Here is a 20,286-nt window from a genome sequence, read left to right as displayed (position 1 = left end):
TAACATGATTCAGCTGCGATGGCTGCTGCAGTAAATGTCTTATAAAAGAGGTCCCTTCCTGAGCTATAGTGCCCATAAATATTAGCTTTATTTTTATAAGTAGTTGCTTTTTCAGCAGCAAAGTAGCTGTAACCATAAAAATGCTTAATAAGAAATGCTTTCTCAGTCGCTGTTTATATGTTTAAACATTTAAAAGAACCATTTTGTATTTCCTGAATAGCCCTCAATATTAAATGTAAGTTCTATGCAATTGTTTTTCTGTAGTTTGGGGATTTTCTGCCAAATTACTCTGAGCATAAGGCTTCCTATTTTTTTCCTTTTTTCTTTTTTCTTATATTTTGAAACTGTTGAGCTGCTCTGAGTGTTAAAGATCTAGATTTTGAGAATGAAAAAACTTAAAGTAGGCTTAAATGCACATCCTCTCTGAGCAATCTGTTCTAACACAGACATCACCAAGTGAAATCGAGGCCATTTCAAAACATTTACTCACTGTTCCTAATTGGTACCTGTTCTGAGTCACCCTGACTCGCTGTTGTGGTTTGAAAATCACGTTTTTTTCCTGTCATTCCCTCTTTCCCACATTGCATGAAAATAATAGAGAAAACCAGTTCAAGCTGCTAATTATATGGAGTGACAAATGAAAGGTTCAGGTGTTTTAGGTGCTTTTCTCCAGCAGGAGGAAACAACAAAAATCCTGGCGTGTCAAATCCCTCTCTCCTTTCTTAGTTGCTCCATGGGCAGAAAATCTCAGCACCTTTCTGATGCTCTTTGATAGGTATAAAAAGCTGCAAGCCTTGCTCGTGCCTCTCTGGAAGCAGAGCAGAATCCTGTTAAATGATTTGTGACTCATCCACTAGCACTTCTCCATATTTAAGAGCTACCCAAGCCAGGAGAAACCTTTTAAGTGTAGCAGACTTCAGAGTGAGTAAAGGCAGCCTTAGTAAGCTCTGTCATTTGAGTGCAGTCCCAGGGTGTCTTGTGCTTTGCTGGAAAAAAAAGGAGATGCTCTGGCTGAATCCTCTGAAAAATTATATCCCACCCTGTTCTCTGGGAACCTCTGTAAGCTTTTGCAGAGAGAGAAGGAAATTACTCCTAAAAGTTTCATTCTGTGTGTTGGAATTGTTTATTTTGGATTCTGCATTGAAAGGGAATAAAAATGGTCAACAGCGAGGAACTTATCACTTGATAACCAGAAGGCATAGTGAAACTGCAAAACTCATTTCCATTGTCTGTTTGATTTGATCCTATAAAAATCGTGACAATGAACATAAGCAAGCATAATATATTCTTTCATTATGCTTCTATATTTATTTTGTGTAATAGGCAGAAAAATAAGCATGTCACTAGCAGTTGCCCTTTTTGAGAATATTATTGTTGATTGAAACATTTTGAACAACATTTTGAATCAACATTATTGTTGACTGAAACCTTTTAAAAGCTGTGTATAGATAGTGAATTTTCACTTCAGAGGCTTCTGTTTTTACATATTCGTGTTTTAAATCTACATTATTTTCATCAGAGGTTGTGATATTTTCTGAATAATACCATTGAAAAAAACTTTTCTGTATTTCCTTCAGGCACCCAGGAAAAGTCAGTAGCTGTGCTGAACAAGAGATGTGATTAGAAAAAAATAATTTGCGCTGTGCTATTAGGTTTCATTTGCTCAACACCCAGAAGACCAGCACATAAAAGCTATGGTTGCTTATGTTTTCCATGGTGAATTTTATAGGATCACATCAAATAGTGTGAATGTAGGTTTTGTGGTTTCATGGATTCCATATTCTCCCCCTGATTTCTGTGCAGGGTGCAGTAATTGCCATGAATTCTGCAGAGAATTTGTGATCAGCTGTATTTTCTGTTGTAACAAGGGGACCCACCTTGAGTGTGCTTGCCAGCAGTAAGTGTTGGTAGCAAGTCCTTAGGGGAAAAGTTGTTCCTGAGCAGGAGGCCACTTAAAATAAATAAGCAGAATAAATAAGTGCAGAAAAGGAACATTAGGGTTATATGGCATAAACCAGTATGAAATGTGCTACAGCTGTACCTTTCCAAATATCTTTTAGATGCTGCCTTGGCCACAGTGTGGTGTAAATGAAAATAGTGGAGAAGGTTTTACATATTCCAGTTGCTTCATCATGGGAACTGTGAATTTCCACAGATCCAGTTAAAGTTAGATCTGGTTACAGCGGACACCAGTTCTGTGGAGGACCATGTGTTATGAGAAAATGTTCCAGTCCAGAGTCAAAAATCTTTCTGAAACTATGTCTTAAAATATGCACTCAGCTCCAGAATAGCAGATGCTCTACACTCCAGATGCAGTGTATGGGAAGAAGTCTGCATTTTTTTTGGTTGCTGCTAAAATAATGTGTATTACATTCCAGATTGGAGACACTTTGCAGTTGAGGAAGAAGTTCCCCAGATGGAAGGATGTGAATTATTTATGCAATGTTTATCTCAGGGTTTACTTCCCATCACAACCAATTAAGGCTATTTCATTGCATTAAAACTAACGTTTTCACATTGGGGAAATCATTTATCTAAGGAAAGCTTATATATAGTATCCACTACTTAAAAGCTTGAAAGCTTCCATCAATCATATAGTCTCAAATTCATTTTAAAATGTACAAGATGGGAAAGTAAAGATATTTTCCTATGTTAGGTCTTGCCAAAATGAATTATAATTAATTGAAATTTAAGAAGATATTATATTCATGTTTTTCTTCCTACTCAGTAGGAAGCAATGGCATTCAATAGTCCTCTATCACCTCAGTGTTGCAGTCACTGGACAAGCCTCAGCCCATTTTAATCTGTATACCTAGAGCAGAGAAGAAGCCTTTGCTCCCACACAATTATCTTAAGACTTTTCTTGAATAAGCAAAGATTGACATCAAGCCTTACAGAAATAGAATATATTATGAAATAAAATTGTCTGCTTGGTCTGTAACTCTGCATTTAAAGTGGCTGTATTTGTGTGGCAGTGAACAATTTGCTGTAATTCTTGTCTTTGTTCCTCTCCTGCTGCCAGAGTCCGTGTGAGACATGGGCAAAGTGTACCAATAGATAACTGTGATAGCCAAGGCATTAAACTGAAAGGTCAGCTTATTATTAATTTTAGAACTGTTTTCCAGTTGAGGTACAGCCAGGACTCACCAAGGTTTCTGCAGATCAGATAAGAAGGGCTTGTGTATAGACCTGCTCCAAATGAATAGCATCAGTCTTGGGGAAGGGAGAAAGAGAGGCCATTACTGTCACTTGACAACTTCATTTCAGTCCTTGCCCCCAATAATTGTAACTCCTAGGAAAGCCAAATTGTGGAATCTGGGGAGTTAAGGTCTGGTCAAACAAATCACTGCTTTTTTAAAAGCCTAGACAGACCAGGAGGTCAATCTGTGAAATATGCTAGGAATATAGAGATAGAAATAACCAAAATATCAGGCATAGAGCTTTATCTGTGTCTCTGATGAGTTGAAAATTACAGAAAATGCTGTGCCTAACTTTCCTGGTAGCTCTTTTTGAGGTGTGGATCAACGGTATCACAGAAGGAATGTTAAAATAGTGATTTTTTGTTTTCTTGAGGCAGGTGGTATTCCTGCATAATCTCCATCCCCTCCAGGGACAGGCACTAACAAAGGTCTTTGGAAGTCATTCAAGGCCAGTTTGTGAACAGCTAAAATTTCTTAGAGTTTTGTAAGTAGACTGTAGTGCTCTGACGATCAGTTAGTGCAATTTTATGCATTTTAGGGAAAATAAACTTTGGTTTTCACAGTATCCTGCTGAAAACAAATCTATTGCTTCCCCAAGCCTGTGGGCACATATGTGTGTTTATTTATGTGGAAGCCCTGAATCTTTTAAAGACATGTGCATGTAACTGTTTCTTGGTGAGATGTGACATGTATGTGATAAAGGACATCTCAAAATGAGGGAAATTTCTTTGTATCATGGATTTAGTAAAATGCCTGGCATTATTGCCATGGAGGCAAGTTCATCCTTATTTATGCCTTGCTGCTGTTAACATGGAAAAGAGCAAGATAATTGTGATTACAAACTTGGATCTGTATGTGGCTGTAATCAGGTTGTGATATGGAAGGAAGGAGGAGGAAATCTCCCCTAAGGTGGCTCCAGTAGTTTATGTTATGCTATACATTAGGTCTTTGAACCACCTTCCCCAGAAATGTTTGCATGCCTGGATAGCCCAGAGACAATCCAAGGAACTCTTGCCTCTTTATTAAGGTTCTTTGAGCTCAAAATACTGTGCAGAAGTCCTGTGGTTTGCTGGCTTCTGTGCTTGAAGCATCTTTTGAAGCAGGCTTCATGTTTGTCAGGCTGGATCCTGCACAAACACCGAGCAAGGAGGCTGCTCCAGGTCTGAGCAGTGTACACATGGGTGGCTTCAAAGTGAGCCTCCTGCAGAGAGGGCTCCCTCTCACTGACCTTTGATTTGATTCTCAGCATCCCACTTCTGAGATTTTTCCCTGCCTAAAACAGGACTGTTTTAGCTTGTTTTGTCTGTGTGAGTAGGTAAAAAAGGAGTATCTACCTGATACAATTAAGAATATGTACCTAAACTTACTGATTGGGCTGTGTTGCTCTGCTTGTAACTCATCTGGCACTTTTCAGGTTGCACTGGTCAAATGATTTACATTCTGAAAAGGTAATTTAATAGAGTATATGTATCCATGAATACTCCTGAATTTGTGTAGAAGATGAAATTTGCTATCACAGACTTATAGATCACCTGATTTTTTTTTATCTGGAGAAAGTACAATAGAAAGTACAATGGAAATTTTTGGCCAGCAAGTTTTCAAATCTTTTGTCTTGTTTTCAGTCACCATTCAAAGTGGAATTAAGAAAAGGAGCATTTCATGATGCTCTGATAGTAGATGATGAAACTACTTGATAGTTGGTGACTACAAATTGGCTTTATTGCAAGTAATTTTAACTTTTGCTTTCTGTTTTAAGGAGATGGCCTCTATTGTTGATGACTGTTTTTGAAATTATATCAAGATGTTGTGCACTAACATGAAGGTAAAAACAATCTGACATGGTTTGCTTTGGAGAGTTCATCATCTCTAAAGGCTTTGGAGCACCCCTGAGACATGAAAGGATGTCAGGATGAGGAGACAATTATTTTTATGCATTTTTCTTCCATGTTTTTACTCTTGACCATGAAAAGACAACCTTTTCTGTGGAGCAGCATGCCAAATCACTCTATTCATAGACCTCTGGTGACCAGAGAATGCAAATTTCTTTCCTCAGACCCTTTTATTAGTGGTAAGTAATATGCAAGTGGGAGGAGTTTTAGGAAAAGCATCTTAAGGGATCATGAATAAAGGCCAATGTTTTATTTGAACAAGAGGTCTGCATTTGCCTGATATTCTAGAGCTTTGTGTGCTATATAAAAGCAGGTTTGTCTGAAAACTCTCTCTGTAGTCATGCCTTGATTCACTGAAGTTTGGACTGAATACTCTATTCTCTCTTTTTTTGCTCAGCAGTTCTTGTGTGGAATGACAGGGATGTTCTGGGGGGACAGAACAATTGTTCCTTGCCAGCCTATCTGTAAGAATTTGGACATTCTGAGGAGTTCCCACTCAGCTATCCCATCCAGTTGTCTTCCTCTGATCTGTTTTGCTAAGACAGCTTTCCTTTTGAGTCTGAGTGCTAATTTTGCTCATAAGGAGTCTTTGCTGATGTTTAGAACAAATTTGCATACCCTGCTTTATTAGAGCAAACAGTGGGGGCTACCTCATAATTTTCTAAGGAATTCTCTTTGAAGACCAACTAACAGGTGAGGAAAAATGTCCTATTCCTCATCCACATGAAAACTAAAATGGAGTGTCAGATATTTATCACATCTTTTTTTATGTTTCTGAGAGATTTAATAGTGCCCAGAATAATAGCTACGTGCTGTTTAAACTGAGGCATTATTTAGCAATTGGTGCTGTCTCAAGAGGATAATTACTCAGAAGTATCTATTTGAAAATTCATCTACTGCTAGTTGTATAAATGTCTACAGTGCCTGAAGTATTTAAATACTGAGAGGCTTTATGATTAAAGTTAGCATATTACAATATTAAACAGAGTGGTGGATTTCTATTAATATCATGTGTGCTTAGATTCAAATGCTGATATTCTCTCAGTAACTCAGGGGAATCTGCACCTACTGATAGCATTCCCACTGAGCTATTATCAGAAAGAAAGAGGGTACACTGTGTGACCTATAACATCTCCAGGTGCAGAAATGAGTGCTCTCAAGTTGAAAAAGGCCCAGGTTATCTGTGTGCAGATTGCTGAGTTTGGAGGGGATGTGACAGCCCCTGAAGTGTCTGCTGCCCATGCTGGGCATGATGGTGAAGTGCTTTGTGAAGGAGGACAGGGAGTGTCTTCAGTGCCTTCAGTATTTGATCCATACTTGTGAAACTAATGGGGTCTCTCCTTAAATTTGCTACTTAACTGCAAAGGCACTTTAATGTGTGTCTTTGAATAGTTGAGACCCCAAGTGAGCAGTTGGATTTTGATCATATTGGTCAATGCACTCTAAAATTATTATAAAGGTCTGGCACCATCATATGCAGACACACACACAAAGCAGGATCATATAAATCTCATTTTCTAGTTTAACTGGGTTAGAAGACTCTGACTTTGCACATAGAGTAATGAAGATTAAATTAGTTATTGCCACTCAAGGAAGTGTTCCTGGAGTCCTTACAGAGAGCTGTCTGAACATGTGAGCTCAGTGCTCAGCAGCAGCAAAAAGGCAAAGAGTAAGATTCAAAAATATTAGGAAATTAGTGCATGGGAAAAGTCTTTACTCTGTGGTGCATATGAATTAAGTGGTTCTGACTGCCCATCCTAAAAAATGCTGGGTATGTCCAAAAAAATAGGAGGCCTTCGGTGACAAGACAAAAAGATAAATAGTTGTTGTGACATCTCGGCTTGGAAAAGGTGACTCTGGGTACATGATTACATAGGGCTGGGAAATTTCAACAAAGTTAAATAAATGTTACTTGCTATGCTTCCCAGTGTAGCTAAGGTTCTGAGTCCAGAGAGACAGAAGGTGCACAAAGGAACCCTTTTCCAGCAGTGTATCCAAGTGCATGAATTGTGGAGCCCCTTGGGAAATGAGCTTCTAGCAGTCAGCAGTAAATACCGGCTGGAAAGAAGATTTAACAGAGCTCTGGGCACACCAGTCAGGGATGGTCCTTGTGCAGCTTCCAGGTCACAAAGGCCTCTGAGGCTTCCTGGAAGCTTCAGGAGTATAGCTAAGGGAACAGTTGCTCTTTGTCCATGTCTTGATTTACTTTCTATTAGTGCCTGAGACATGACACAAAGCCTGATGCACCTGTAGCTGTAATCAAGTGTTTTGTGAGGGCTCTCCAGAGCTGTACTGCTGCAGCCTGGAGTATTAGACAATATCCATGGCCACACTGCTCTGCACAAGATCTGTGTGGAGCATTTTTAAGAAACTCAGCAGAAAGAGGGCACCTTGAAATCATCTAAAATCCATCAAAATACCTTCCAAGCTGGAAATGGAGCTGGAAATTAGCAGATCAGGCTGGTGTTTTGTAAAATATTGGTGCACATAATTGATAGATACCTTGGAGCCACTTTTGGCTGGCAGGCTGTGTGATGGGAGATCCTGGGGGTGAAAGGGCCAGATGATAATTGGTAAAGGGAAGGAGATGAACTGAAATACTTGAATTTTACAGTCTTCTGGGATGTCAGGACCCTGTAATGCCAACCCAGCAACCACTGGCTGTTCAAAGAAGCCAGTCATGATCCTGAATGTGTTTTGAACTGCTCAGAGTAGCAGCGCTACCAGAAACTACCAGAGCTGCCACTGATTTCAGCGAAGTCTTAACAGCCCTTTGGTGTGAGAGACAGGCATGCTGTCTTTTCTTTCTGTCTCCTTTTCTTTCCCCCATCTCTGTTGTTCTCCTTGCTATCTCTTTCCTCCGTCTGTTCAGCAGGAGCCTGGCGCAGGGAGCCCAGACACACTCCTGTTCACAGCGCTGCTGTGATCCTGTGCCTGGCTAGGCAGGGAAGAGCTGTGTCCTGTGCCACCTGGCAGGAGTTGCCAGGTGCTGAAGTGGCTGATAACAGCCATTTCCATTGCCTGCTTTCCACAGTAATGAAGTTGCAAGTATCAGTCGCAGAAGCTGAATTATCTGGCTGTGCTGTTACTTGTATTTTCCTGCAGAAATTAGGACTGGACTCCAGACCTAGATGTAGCCTGTCTCACCTGTTTTTCTGAAGAAGAATGTTTTTCACCACATTTAATACCATCTATATATTGTTTTTGTAAGAAAAACCCATTTGCTTACCGAGGTGGGGATAAGGCATAGATAACTTTAGAAGACTCAATTGTTTATATTTAAAATTCTTGATTTTTTTTTGTACTGTTCTCAACTTTTCTCCTATATCTTCAATTAAAAGTTGTAAAGATGTTTAAATCATTAGTGTTGCCATGGAGCCGAGCAGCCTGGGTCTGTGCTCTGAACTCAAACCAAGTTTGACTGCTCAGCCTTACAGACAAGGTCGTGTTAACACCTTAACCTACAACTCTTCATATTCTGTTTTAGTGGCATGAGTGAGCCAAGATGTTGGATGCTTTTTCCCCAGGAGCCACAGGCCCTGCTGCTGGAGGGCAGGCTGAGGCTCTGGGTCACTGGTGAATACTGGTATCTGAACAAGGTAGCTCAAGTCTCTCAAGATCAAGCAGGTGACAATACAGCTGTTGGATTCAGGTCACATTCACCACCTTTTCTCTGCAGCTAGAGAGGAGATGCATGCATTGGTTAAGTGAATGTGGAGATTATTGAGTAAACACAGGCTTTCTAATGTAGGGCTCTAATTACAAACCTGCAATATTTCTGTCATAAATTGACCTAGCAGACTTCTCTTAGTGAAGTGTTAGCATTAGCTGCTGACAGCCTTTGGAGAGTGTGTGTTTGACAGGGGATGCTGTGGAAGGAAACTAGAATGTTGGATTAAAGAATGAAGCTAGCCAAGGTGGAGGAGGAAAGCTGAGCAAAAACTGAAGGAGGACATGAACCCTCTTTCAGGGACAGCAACCCTTGCAGCAATCACTGCTGCTCCTGAGGCCTTGACAGGAGAGTCAGGAGGTGGTGCCTGGACCTAGTTTAGGAGAAGAAATACTGCAATGGGAGTATGACCTTTGGAATCTGCTGGGGCAGGATGCTTTGTGCATCTGGTGAGGTTCTTTTTCTGAAACGCCCCCAGTAGCAAACACACATACTACTGATGTTTGCTTGTTGAGCGAATTTTTCTTGCAATTGAACAATTTGAATAATTCTCTGGCTGTGCACTCTTAGGTGACTGATTATGATCAAGTCTGTATGGTTAGAGCACATTTGCACCATTTCTTGTTACTGTGTATTGTTGACTTTAAAATTCTCTTTGAGATATCTTTCTGGATTTAATCTCTTTTCAACATTTGAGTGCAGCATATGCTCAGCTTTTTCTAAACCTTCACTACAATAATAGGAAAGTTTAAAATTTAAATTAGGGTTTAAACTTTAATTCTGTTTCTTGAGCCATGATGCATGTTTAATAGATGGTGGTGTATTTGGAAGATCTGTTTGGCAAAATCTTGCTTACCAATATTGAGATTTATGCAAATAGTTTTATCTCAGACTTGTGACTCATCATACATCTTGTTATAAAAAGGTTAAATAAAAGAAATACAACTTTTACAGAACATAGGCTATAAACAGACTCTTGAATGAAACAGTGATTTCTAGGTTAATATTTGAATTTTTAACTTCAATGCCACATTTTTAATATATTTCAGGTTCCTTGATCCAAAGCTTACTTTATATTCTGAAGGCGTGCAATTGCTGTAATCTCAAGAGAAGATAAGCATGACATCTGGTTCACACCTGTGGTTTTAGGGATAAGAGCATAGCTGCTTTATGTATTATTCAGGGCACTCTGTTGAAACTGCAAGGAATTTGACTCTTTGAGGCCCTTTGTCAAAAGGTTTTTGTACTTGTCTAAAGTAAACATGAAATATAGAAGTCTTCTCTCAGTAGGTATTGAGTAGACTATTTATTCCAACCTGCCTGCTGCCAGGAGGGAAATCAGTTATGCAGGTTAATTATCAGATTTATGATGAAGACTTTACTAGTGCAACTCCCATATTTCAAAAGTTCCACTGAGGCATTTTGTGCTGTGACAGAACAACACCAGGAGAGGTGAATGCGCCAGTAGCACCTACTGGTGTGGATTTGTGTGGCAGGTGGTGCCTGCCCAACCTCTGGGCAGCTGGGGCAGCTCTCCCTGCTGTGTGATGGGAGAGGCTGCACCAGTTTGGAGTGTTCCCAGTTTCCATTTGTTTGCTGGTGCAATCCAAATACCTGCTGTTGGTGGTGAGAGGAGTGGCATAAGCAAAATTGAATTGGTTGGGCACCTTTACAGCCAGAGGTACCAAGAGTCTGGAGAGAAGGCAGCAGCTGTCAGATTGAGAACCAGAACTGCTCTGGTGTCCATTACACAGGTGAATTGTTTGAGTGTGAGATGCTGAGGCAGAAGAGATGCTTTCAGAAATACACAGGTGTGAGCCAGACTGGAAATGTGACTCTTGGGCATGCAAATAATTTCTATGATTAAAATACAGTCGAGGGAAGGGATGAAACTGGCTCAAAGCCTAGTTGAGCAGGGACACAACTGGGCACACCTCCCCCAGGAGAGTGTTCTGAAAGCTCTACCAAACCAAAGCCTGTGAAATTTGGACTTAAATGCCAATCTGGTGGTGCTGTTGTGTTCTTTGGGACTCCAAAGAAGTTCAGTGTTTTCTTTTTTCAACATCAATGGGCCTGCAAGAAATTGGAAGTGTTAAAGCTGAGAGGTTGTTTTAGTCACTTTATATAAGGTGATGCCACAAGTGAGCAGCATATCAGATGCATCAGGGGAGTCTCAACATGTTGTCTGCAGACAGGTAGAGCAAGGGAGGGGGTGAGAATCAGAGCTGTGTTTCTGTTTCACAGGCATGGAAGAATAACTTTGACATTTAGCAAAGGGCCATTACAGAATGTGTTTGCAAATGGGTTTGCAGCTGTGACAGTGGACAAGGATTTAACTTTAAAAGGCTACACAATTTCCAACACTTTACTTTTCTGTCAGTTTTGCTGCTTGCCTGAGTATTTTGCTTCTTGCTGGGCTGAAGTGTAGCTCTTTTTGATTTGTTAGTGTAAATCCAGAATCATGTGCTTAATACACTGGCGCCATTAAGATGGCACTTAGCTACTCTGTGTGTCTGTCTCTTAAGAAAAGAAGTTCACAAATTTCTTAACACTGCAGTCTTGATGTGTGCAGACGTCACTTTCTGCTTGGTAAAAGAGTAAAAGGGTAAAGGTAGAGAAACCTAGAAAATCAAAGAGTACAGTGATTTTGCAGTAAGGTTTTCCAGCACTGGAGAATTTGGGTAGGCAGCCCATGGTGGGGAAAGATTTCAATTTGAAGTATTTTCAGGAGATCCTGAGTTTTAGAAAGGATATAGTGTGCTCACTCCTTGCATATTAAACCCTTTTGAGAATCTTGAAGTAAAACACCCACATTAAGCAGCTGTGTTTGAAAAATCCCTCATGTTCCAATGGGACAGCTGTGACAGAACCAGTGCTGTCCCTGCAGCACAGGCTGTCACACATCCCTCCAGTAATCTGCAAATAGCTACTGAGGACAGTGCTGAGCACTCATTATGATGAGGGCTTAGATAGAGGTGTGTTCTGCAAAATATGAGAAAATCCATTATTATTTTTACCCTCCAAGTAAGCTCTTGTCCTGGTCTGGTTCCGCTCTAACTGTCCATCTACTTCACAGTTGATAAATAAAAATAACTCTGCCAGTGTACAGCCTGGAGGATTTCACATCCCCTCAGAGATAGGAATGGCCTTTCGCCCAGCAAAATGCTGCTGAAAACGTGCCCCATCTGCTGCATAGCTTTGAATCCAGAGTGAAACTATAAATACCTCAGAATTTGTTCTGAGGCATTTGGAAGTTCATTAAACCTCTTGGAAGACCTTGTCTTCTCCCACTGAAAAAAAAAGAAAAAGAAGAAAAACCCATCATCAAGAAAAAAGACCACACACAGAGGACATTTTGAATTCCACAGTGCAAAAAGAGGAATTTGTGCTAAGACATGAGCTCTCAGAGGAATGAATACTTCTGCTGGTGCATCTTTAAAGTGAATGGGATGTGAAATTGTGTTAATCACACATGCTAGGAAAAGTAGCTTTTTGTGGAGTTTATTCTTCAAGTGCAGCTCCTTTGTTTTCCCTTAAGAGTGCTGGAGTATTTTTGGAAGGAAATCCCAGTTCTCTCCATTCTGGCAGCACTTCTTGGTGTTTAAGAAAGTAAATGGATTCCTGAAAGATGATCTGAAGTAGGGGCAGTTTCGATATTTTGAAGTTTAAGACTCTTCAGTGTTTTTTCTTTTAGGGAGGCCATTGGGAAGCAGATGAAGAAGATCTCTAAAGCAGCCACTTTTGGGTAGAGTTCAGAGCTATTCTGTTCATGCAGTTAGCCCAGCCAGCTTGGTTTTGGTTGCTGTGTCATTTGGTGCTTAGCCACTTTCTAAATTGCCTGTTTCAGATTTTCCCCCATGACAGCACTAAGTATTGCCTCTAATTTTTCCATTTGTGCAGTTTTAGGAAGCCACGTTTGCCTCAGTGTTGTGTGTTCCTGCTGTCTTACTTGGAATATGCCACCATTAGACAAAGCCACTGTGAGTGACACTCAGAGCTACTCAATAAATACACAAAAAAGTCTCTGATAGAGGAGGTAAAGACCAGTGAAAGACACCAGGAGCCTCCCAGAGCCTGGGAAGATGCCCCTGGGTGTGTGGGTGCACTGCCCTGCAGCAGTTGTGTGCGCTGAATTTCTGTGACATCTGCTTGTAAAAGGGATGTGACCCACATGGCATAGAATGGTTTGGGTTGGAAGGAACCTAAAAGATCACTTGATACCAACTCCCTGCCATGTGCAGGGACACCTTCCGCTAGATCAGGTTATCCAGATCTGTCCAGGCTGGCCTTGAACACCTCAGAGATAGAGCACAAACAACTTCTCATGACATCTCCTGCCAGTTATGAGCTGGTTGAAGTTGGCAGCATTATTAAGGAGGCAATAGACTCTCTCCTTAGGGGACCTGTATGACTCTTCCTTATTGCAATATGAAGCAAATGAACAGCAACCTCAAAGCTTTTTTCCTCCAACAACACTCCATGTGACGCTTAATTTCAACTGTGTGTCATTCTTCCCATTAATTTCAAAATTTTCAAACTTTTTTCATAAAACTCACACTTAAAGAAGGGATAGGCAATGACCACATGAGGAACTGAGGCCCAAAAAAGGACAGTGATCAATGCAATATAGCAGAAACTCTCTAGTAGGCTTTGCAGTCCAAGGGCTAATAAATTGCCACTTCTCAAGTTACCAAAAAACTTGATATTTAAGAAATATTCCTATTTTTACACAAAAAAACCCCAAAAAACCAAACCAGAATACTGAACTGTTCCTCTCTCCTTGCTTTCATGGGCTTCTTAATCTTTTCAGGAAGGAAAGAGCTTTGCATTTTCTAAGTTTTTCTTCCAGGCATGAAGGCAAGAGCCACAGTGATTTTAAAATTGCAGTGCAGGTTCTCCTGAAATCACATCATTCTGGTTCCTTGGACTAGAAGTGAAATACCGTTTTTCAGGAATCCTCTGATGGAAGGGTAGAAATGAGCAATACTGTGTGGGGCAATCTTTTAGCCTTTTTTTATTTTTACCTCCTCTCCTTGGATCTCTTCCATCCCTTGGACATGTGGTTCACATCCCTTTCACAAGCTGACTGAGCACCCTATTGCACCAGTTACCACCCACGTTTCCAGAAAAAGAGCCTCCTAAATTTGTGTGTCTAACAAGATGCTGTGATATATCTGGATACACAGGTATAATTACCACAGAATGAAGGCATTTTGAGCATTTTTAGGAGCTGAGAAAGAAAGGTTCAAAAAAGCCTCTTGCTCTTTATGCTTCAGTTTTTGCTTATGTCTCAGTATTAAAGTGTTAATGTTATAATCTCCTGTGTTTGGAAGGAGGTCAAATACAAAACAACACTTGTAACAGAGGAAGGAGGATCAGAAACAAGAGACATTGCACTGGGAGGTAATAACCACAGCTTTATAATTCAAGGGTCTTGTGCATTGTGAAAGAGAAGACTTACTGCTGATTTTTTTGTTGGTTTTGAATGATTTATAGCATTTCACTTGTGGTGGAGTGTTGCAATCTATGTTGTCATGGAAATTCTATTGAATTTATAGTTCCATTTATCCAAAACGATTTTCCAGACTTCATTTCATGGTGAATCATATGGCTGTTACTCGGAGTACAAAGCAATTGCAAAAAAGTTTCACGTTATGGAAAGCATAAACACTGACACCGTTATTTTCATATTAGGGTAATACAAATGAATGCAACATGCAGCTTCTTAGCATCAAATGGGCCTGCCTTGTGTAATGACTCAGTGTGTACCCACGAGATGGATTTTCGTGTTAGGGATGGGAGCAGGCCTGAGGGGTGTTTATTTCTGGCAGCAGAAATCAGGGAAGTTTCTATCTTGGCAAGGTCCTTCTCTCTTAAGATTTAAGGCTTGAAATACTGAGTGATGTGAGTGGGATCCAACAATGTGTGGGAGCCCAGAGTGATCCCAGACGTGCTGGGTTTCCTCCCTGTTCTACTGAACTGTCACTAGACCACTCACAGGTTTAAATGCTGTGCAGGCTTATGGGCAGAAGGTACAACAGCTATCACCCCTCAGGTTCAAAAAGACTCTTGAAATTGCTTTGTCTCAATTTATAACATAGGTACACCTACTGCATTGTTTGGAGACAACAAAGCAAGAATTCGTGCTTACTGTTAAAGAAGATGAAAGGGAAATTTACCATGCTTCTGAGGGATACGAACGTCTAAATTGAGTTAAATTCTGGTACTTCACTTGCATGATCTTGCTCTTCCTGTGTTTCAGCTCCTTTCAGTTTTTTCAGCCTAGCATTGTATTCATTATCAAGTTGCAATTACATTGGGACAAAGTCCCTGTCTGACTCTTTGTTTTGCAATTTTACCCAGCACACTTTTAGGCACTGTAGAATACCAAGTTATGACATTCAAAATACATCTCTCTACCTGCCTAACTATAGTTAAAAATTCACTGATGAATAATAGACTAGGCAGGAAAAACATGCCATTATCTGCTCCTGTTCAACTTTATCTTTTCAAAAGAATGCAATATACTCTGTGTTATTACATCAAGCTCTGGTAGGAGAACTGGAAAACATCACGATTCACTCTTCCCCATGCCTTTCCTAAGCAGATTTTGAATATGTTATAAATGATAAGTTTCATGGGTTTTTTAAAGAGAATATAATGAGAAATCAAACATTAGACTTTATTGCCCCAGTGTACATCTCACACTCCAGTAAACACACAGACTGCAGGACAGTTATTTTGAATTTTTAGTGCTGCAGTGAAGATTACATTATGTCTGTAGAAAATTTTTATCCCAGCCAAATGGATCACATCATCCAGTTCACTGGAAATCTATGCACATATTTAAAGCAAAAGTAAGTTACATGCAAGCTTTCAATTAAGAAAAATCATGTATGATTCATAATCTCAGCAGAGAATTTATTTTTGTGCAAAAGGTTTTAAATCCAGTTGTAAAAGTGTCTGAGAATAATTTATTCTTACAATGTAAGCAGCAAAGACACTAATTAAGAATTAGTATATTCAATGCCTAACTCCATCATTTAAAGCAAACATTTCAGAATTTTTGTTTCACCTCTCTGCAAAGAGTTACAATCTACCTGTGCTGCCTGGGTGTTGTGCTCTTCTGAAAATGCTCTCAGTCTCCGAAGCAGTACATAATAATCCACATCGCTGCTCCCTCTGCATTCTGCTGCCTAATTCATAAAAAAATTGGCTGGTCTATAAAACCTTTTATTTTTTAATGCTTTTTTACCATGCTTTAAATTACACTGTGGTCCTTGGATTGCTGGAAGGAAATGAGCAGAAAGATAATTCTGATGATCCTTTCCCTTGCACCAGAATTCCTGATTCTATTGAATATTCTGTACTCCACATCTGTGACAACACAATGAGCCTTTGTTCATTTTTTAATCTAAAGAGAAATCTGCTGTAGGAGGTTGCACAGGGTGATAGCAGCCCAATTTAAAAGTCTCAATTATTTATTTTTAAAATACTTGGCATCTGTCTATGGAAAATGTACTTGCTTGGTTCCTAGTCTCTTAGAATTGCTTTGAACTCACTCACATCTTCTGGGATCTATCAAATGCTCATTGTGGCTTTTCTCTCATAAGTGCTGAATGAGTTTGGCCATGACAGTCTGTATTGGATGTAAACTTTCTGTCTTTGTAGTGGGATAATAACAGCAAAGAGATGTCATGCACAGGAATGGTGATTTCTGTCTGGATCCTTGTCATGCCAAGCAGAGAAACAGAGCCTTTTATTTGTGGATGGGTGGTGAGGGGAGGCCATTCTTTGGAAGCTGGCTCAGCTCTTGCAAGCCAGTGACTTTTCATAATGAGGGTTTAGTCATTCAGAGGCAATTGCACTTAATAAAATCAGAACTGGTCTCTGGTGGGCAGTATTTCTCAGTAATACACACGGTTTGGACAGCCTGTCCTTACAACATCAGCATGGTGGCAGCCCAGTTTGGCATCAAAATCTAAGCACAGACATTTTGCCAGGTCTGGGTAGCACCAGGTTTCTGTAGAGCTGAAGGAATACAGTTGAAGAAAGGTGTTCCTGCAGGGAGTGGGATGTCCTGAGGAGGAGGCAATTTCCTGCCCCAAGGGCATGGTGGAGGGGAAGGAGCTTGGAGGCAAAGGCTGTCCAGGCTGAAGAATCACCCACATGTTGGATGTGCAGGGTGTATTCACTTGTGTAAGTGTTGTAGGCTGGGAATAGACAGATCTGGAGTGCTTGGAAACTGTAATGGTTGGCCAGTGGATCTTCCTGGACACCAGAGACTAAAAACATGACATGTTTTCTCAGGGTGACTGGTGATTATCTCCTGGGTTACGGCAGAGTGAGGGCTTTTTCTCCCTAATCCTCTGTTTTAAGGCACTTGTAACAGTCTGAAGATTTTGCCCTCAGTGATATTTTTTCAGGCTTAAATCTGTGCTGTACAGCAAATCTCTCTCAAGTTTGAAAACAATTCTTTTATAGCTTGAAGAGTGTCAAAGCATGAGGTTTTCCCATTAAAGGAAGCTCTTGCCCTCTCCTTGCCTTGGTAAAGCTGCAGTTGTATTAGTGTTAGCTTTTTAGGATGGAGAGTGTCTTCCTGCAGGAAAACTACCTTTGTTTCACTAGGGATGGTTTGTCTCAGCTTGGCTTTACCAAAATACTGAAAATTTCAACGTGCTTGGATGCACATGATTTTTATGATGCCTCTTTACAAGGTAAATGCAATTGCACTGCCGTGTTGCACATCAGAGATTAAGGAAGGCCATGTAAGCCTTTCCCAGCCTTGTTAGTTGTAATGGGGCTAGATGTGAAAGCCTTGTAAATCTCATCTGTTGTGCCATAGAGAGCAGGACACTCGTGCCCTCCTGGCCCTGTGCCACAAGGAAGGCTCTGTGGAGCACAGTCAGCAGGGATGTGAGGAGCAGAGTTCTGACTGCACACAGGTACTGTCACACTGCAAAGGGCATTTCAGGCTTTACTGTAGGATTCTCAGCCTTTAAATTTTGTAATTTTGTTGTGGACTCACATGCAAAAATGTGCAAAAATGCTGTTGTATGGGGCTGAAATCAGTCAGTGCCATAAATCAGGTTGGTTGTGTAAGCTTGGGTAATTCTCCATTCTGCATTGCACAAATAGCATATTATAATAGGATCCAAATTTTCTTTAGCTTAAAAGCCTCTTTGTTGCATTCTGTGCTGCTGCTTTTTACATCCCAGGCAGAGACAGTAGAAGTCATTTATATGCAAAGTGCCCCATATATTGTATACACTAATTATATAATAAGGAGTAATAATGAAAATTTTCTAGCATGTTTAGGCCACTTAAGTATGCGGTGAAATTAATTTTACAGTTAACTGTCTTATTCCCACTTTGTACATAAAGAACCTTATCCCACCCATAGAAAATATTAAATTAACTATCTACTGATAAATGCATTCAATATTATGTATATTATGAATAAAAGAACAAAAATACGTTGGATACATTTGCATTTTATTGTAAATTGGGGAAAACTGATGAGCCTGTATTATGGAAGAGAACAATATGTGATCACATAATTAGAAAATTGCCATAATGCTAATGCTCAGTGGTGTCCAGGTGTGGTTTTATGAGCAGCCTGAACCATGAGGCTTTGAGGGTGTAACTTTACTGTCTTTTTACCATTGTTTTTGCAGGGTATGTGTGTGTAAATTATATAATAGCAATTGCTCAGACATTGTATTCCTAAAATGCTCCTTCTAGCTGTATGAGCGCATAAGGAAGCTACTGCATGACAGATGACAATAATTTTTCATGCAGGACAGTTCCCCTTGACGTGATGGATGCAGAGAGAGCAGCCATGCTCTCTGGATAAACACCAGGGAGCAGTGGTAAAATGCTCCAATGTGTATGGTAATCAAGGCAGAGTGGGGTTCTTGATTAGGCTGTGAGATTAAACTGCTAAGACGAGGGATCTGAATGAAAAACTCTTTTACCACAGCCCTTTGCACTGGTATGCAAGAGTGCATGGTAAAAATTAATTTCCTTAAAATGCCGTGAGCAAAATTGATCCAAAATGATTTTGGCATATGCTGAACTCACTCAATGATGCTTTTCTTCATAAACTCCTGTGAGGAATATATTGTGAAATGTTTTATGTAAGGTATAGATAATTTTAGACTTTATTTTAAAGAGGAGCAAAATGTAGTTTGTGAGTGTTTTGCCAGGTTTGGTCTGTGCTGGCTAAACTCAAGTTTAAGCAATTTTTCCTGAAGCAAACGGTTTCTAATTTCTACATCAATGAATGGCTGTACCTTGCTCTGCATTTGTTCAATGCACAAGTTGTCAGAATCTGGAGGCACTACCACCTCTGTGAGATACTGCCAGCATCTGTGTGTGTGCTATGACTATGCTGGGAATAGGAAGGCCAAAGAAGGGGAAGAAAATTGCTTTCAAATTTTATGAAGCTGGTGTGAGTGCCAATTTTTTCTCATTTCTTTGTGGGCTAGAGTGTGGTCTTCCTTCTGCTGAAAAAAAATACCTCTACCTCTGAATGCGCTGACCTTCATGTTGGCCTTTTCCCTGTGTGTGATGTTTTTTTAACTCTATAATACTGGCAAAGCACCTATCCACTCAGACAGTATATACAGTCAGAAGCCTGGGGATCACTAAATGTGAGTAGGAATGTGCAAGACAAAAGGGTATAATCTCTCTTGGCATATACAAAATATGGGGAAAATAGTGCATTTGTGAATATAGTAAGATGTGTCATGCAGCACTATTTTGGAAAAACCCAAACAAAAAAATAATGGCTGATAGAGATGGACTAACGTCCATCTCTAGGGGCTTCTTTTGGAATGGAGGGGCTGAACAACTACTGGAGAAGCAGCAGTGTGTTCAGAGAACTTGCAGAAGTGGGAGCTCAGCTACTGTGGGAAGTGGAACAAGAACCATACTGGAAATTGAGAGCATGAGCACCCACAGGCCTGGGTAGGCTGCCCTTACTCATAACATGTGTGTAGTGGAGTGGGATTGTTTACCAGCAGAAGGCATAGAGGAAACTGTTCTTCATCCTCTTGTATTTGTGTAACTCCAACACTTGCTTGTTTGGGGTAATCATTGTTCTCACCTGCTCTTACTTGGGGTTTGTGTAATTATTCATATTTATTATTCATTAAAAAATTACATCAATATATCTGTTTTTCCTCATGCTTTTTGCAGAGTACTAGCACTTTGGAAATAAAAGTCATGAAATTTAACTGAAGACAGGGAGAAGTGTGACCTTAACTGATAGACCTGAATATCAGAGGCTCATAAAAATGCATTGCTATGGAGACAGACTTTTATCTTACAAATTACTTTAGGAGTAAAGGAATAACTCTAAACATCGAAATCCTTTTCAAAATTCTCTATGGATTTTGAGATAAATATGTTTAGCACATTTAGCAGAGCAGGAGATGAGCCTTCAATGTGCAAAGAAATGAAGAGTTGCTGGCAGAAAGCACAAAGTTTAACATCTGAACAGACTGGCCATACTGTTTACCTT

At 40.1% G+C, this 20,286-nt stretch overlaps 1 protein-coding gene across 2 annotated transcripts in view; it reads left to right on the top strand.

The window, feature by feature from the left end:
• The window catches only part of PTPRG (protein tyrosine phosphatase receptor type G), a 387,800-nt gene that overhangs the window by 235,948 nt on the left and 131,566 nt on the right, over window positions 1-20,286 (top strand). The window lies entirely within an intron of this gene.

Source organism: Zonotrichia leucophrys, chromosome 12 (genome assembly GCF_028769735.1).
Source record: "Zonotrichia leucophrys gambelii isolate GWCS_2022_RI chromosome 12, RI_Zleu_2.0, whole genome shotgun sequence".
Classification (NCBI taxonomy): Eukaryota; Metazoa; Chordata; class Aves; order Passeriformes; family Passerellidae; genus Zonotrichia; species Zonotrichia leucophrys.
This window is presented reverse-complemented; position numbering and strand designations above follow the sequence as displayed.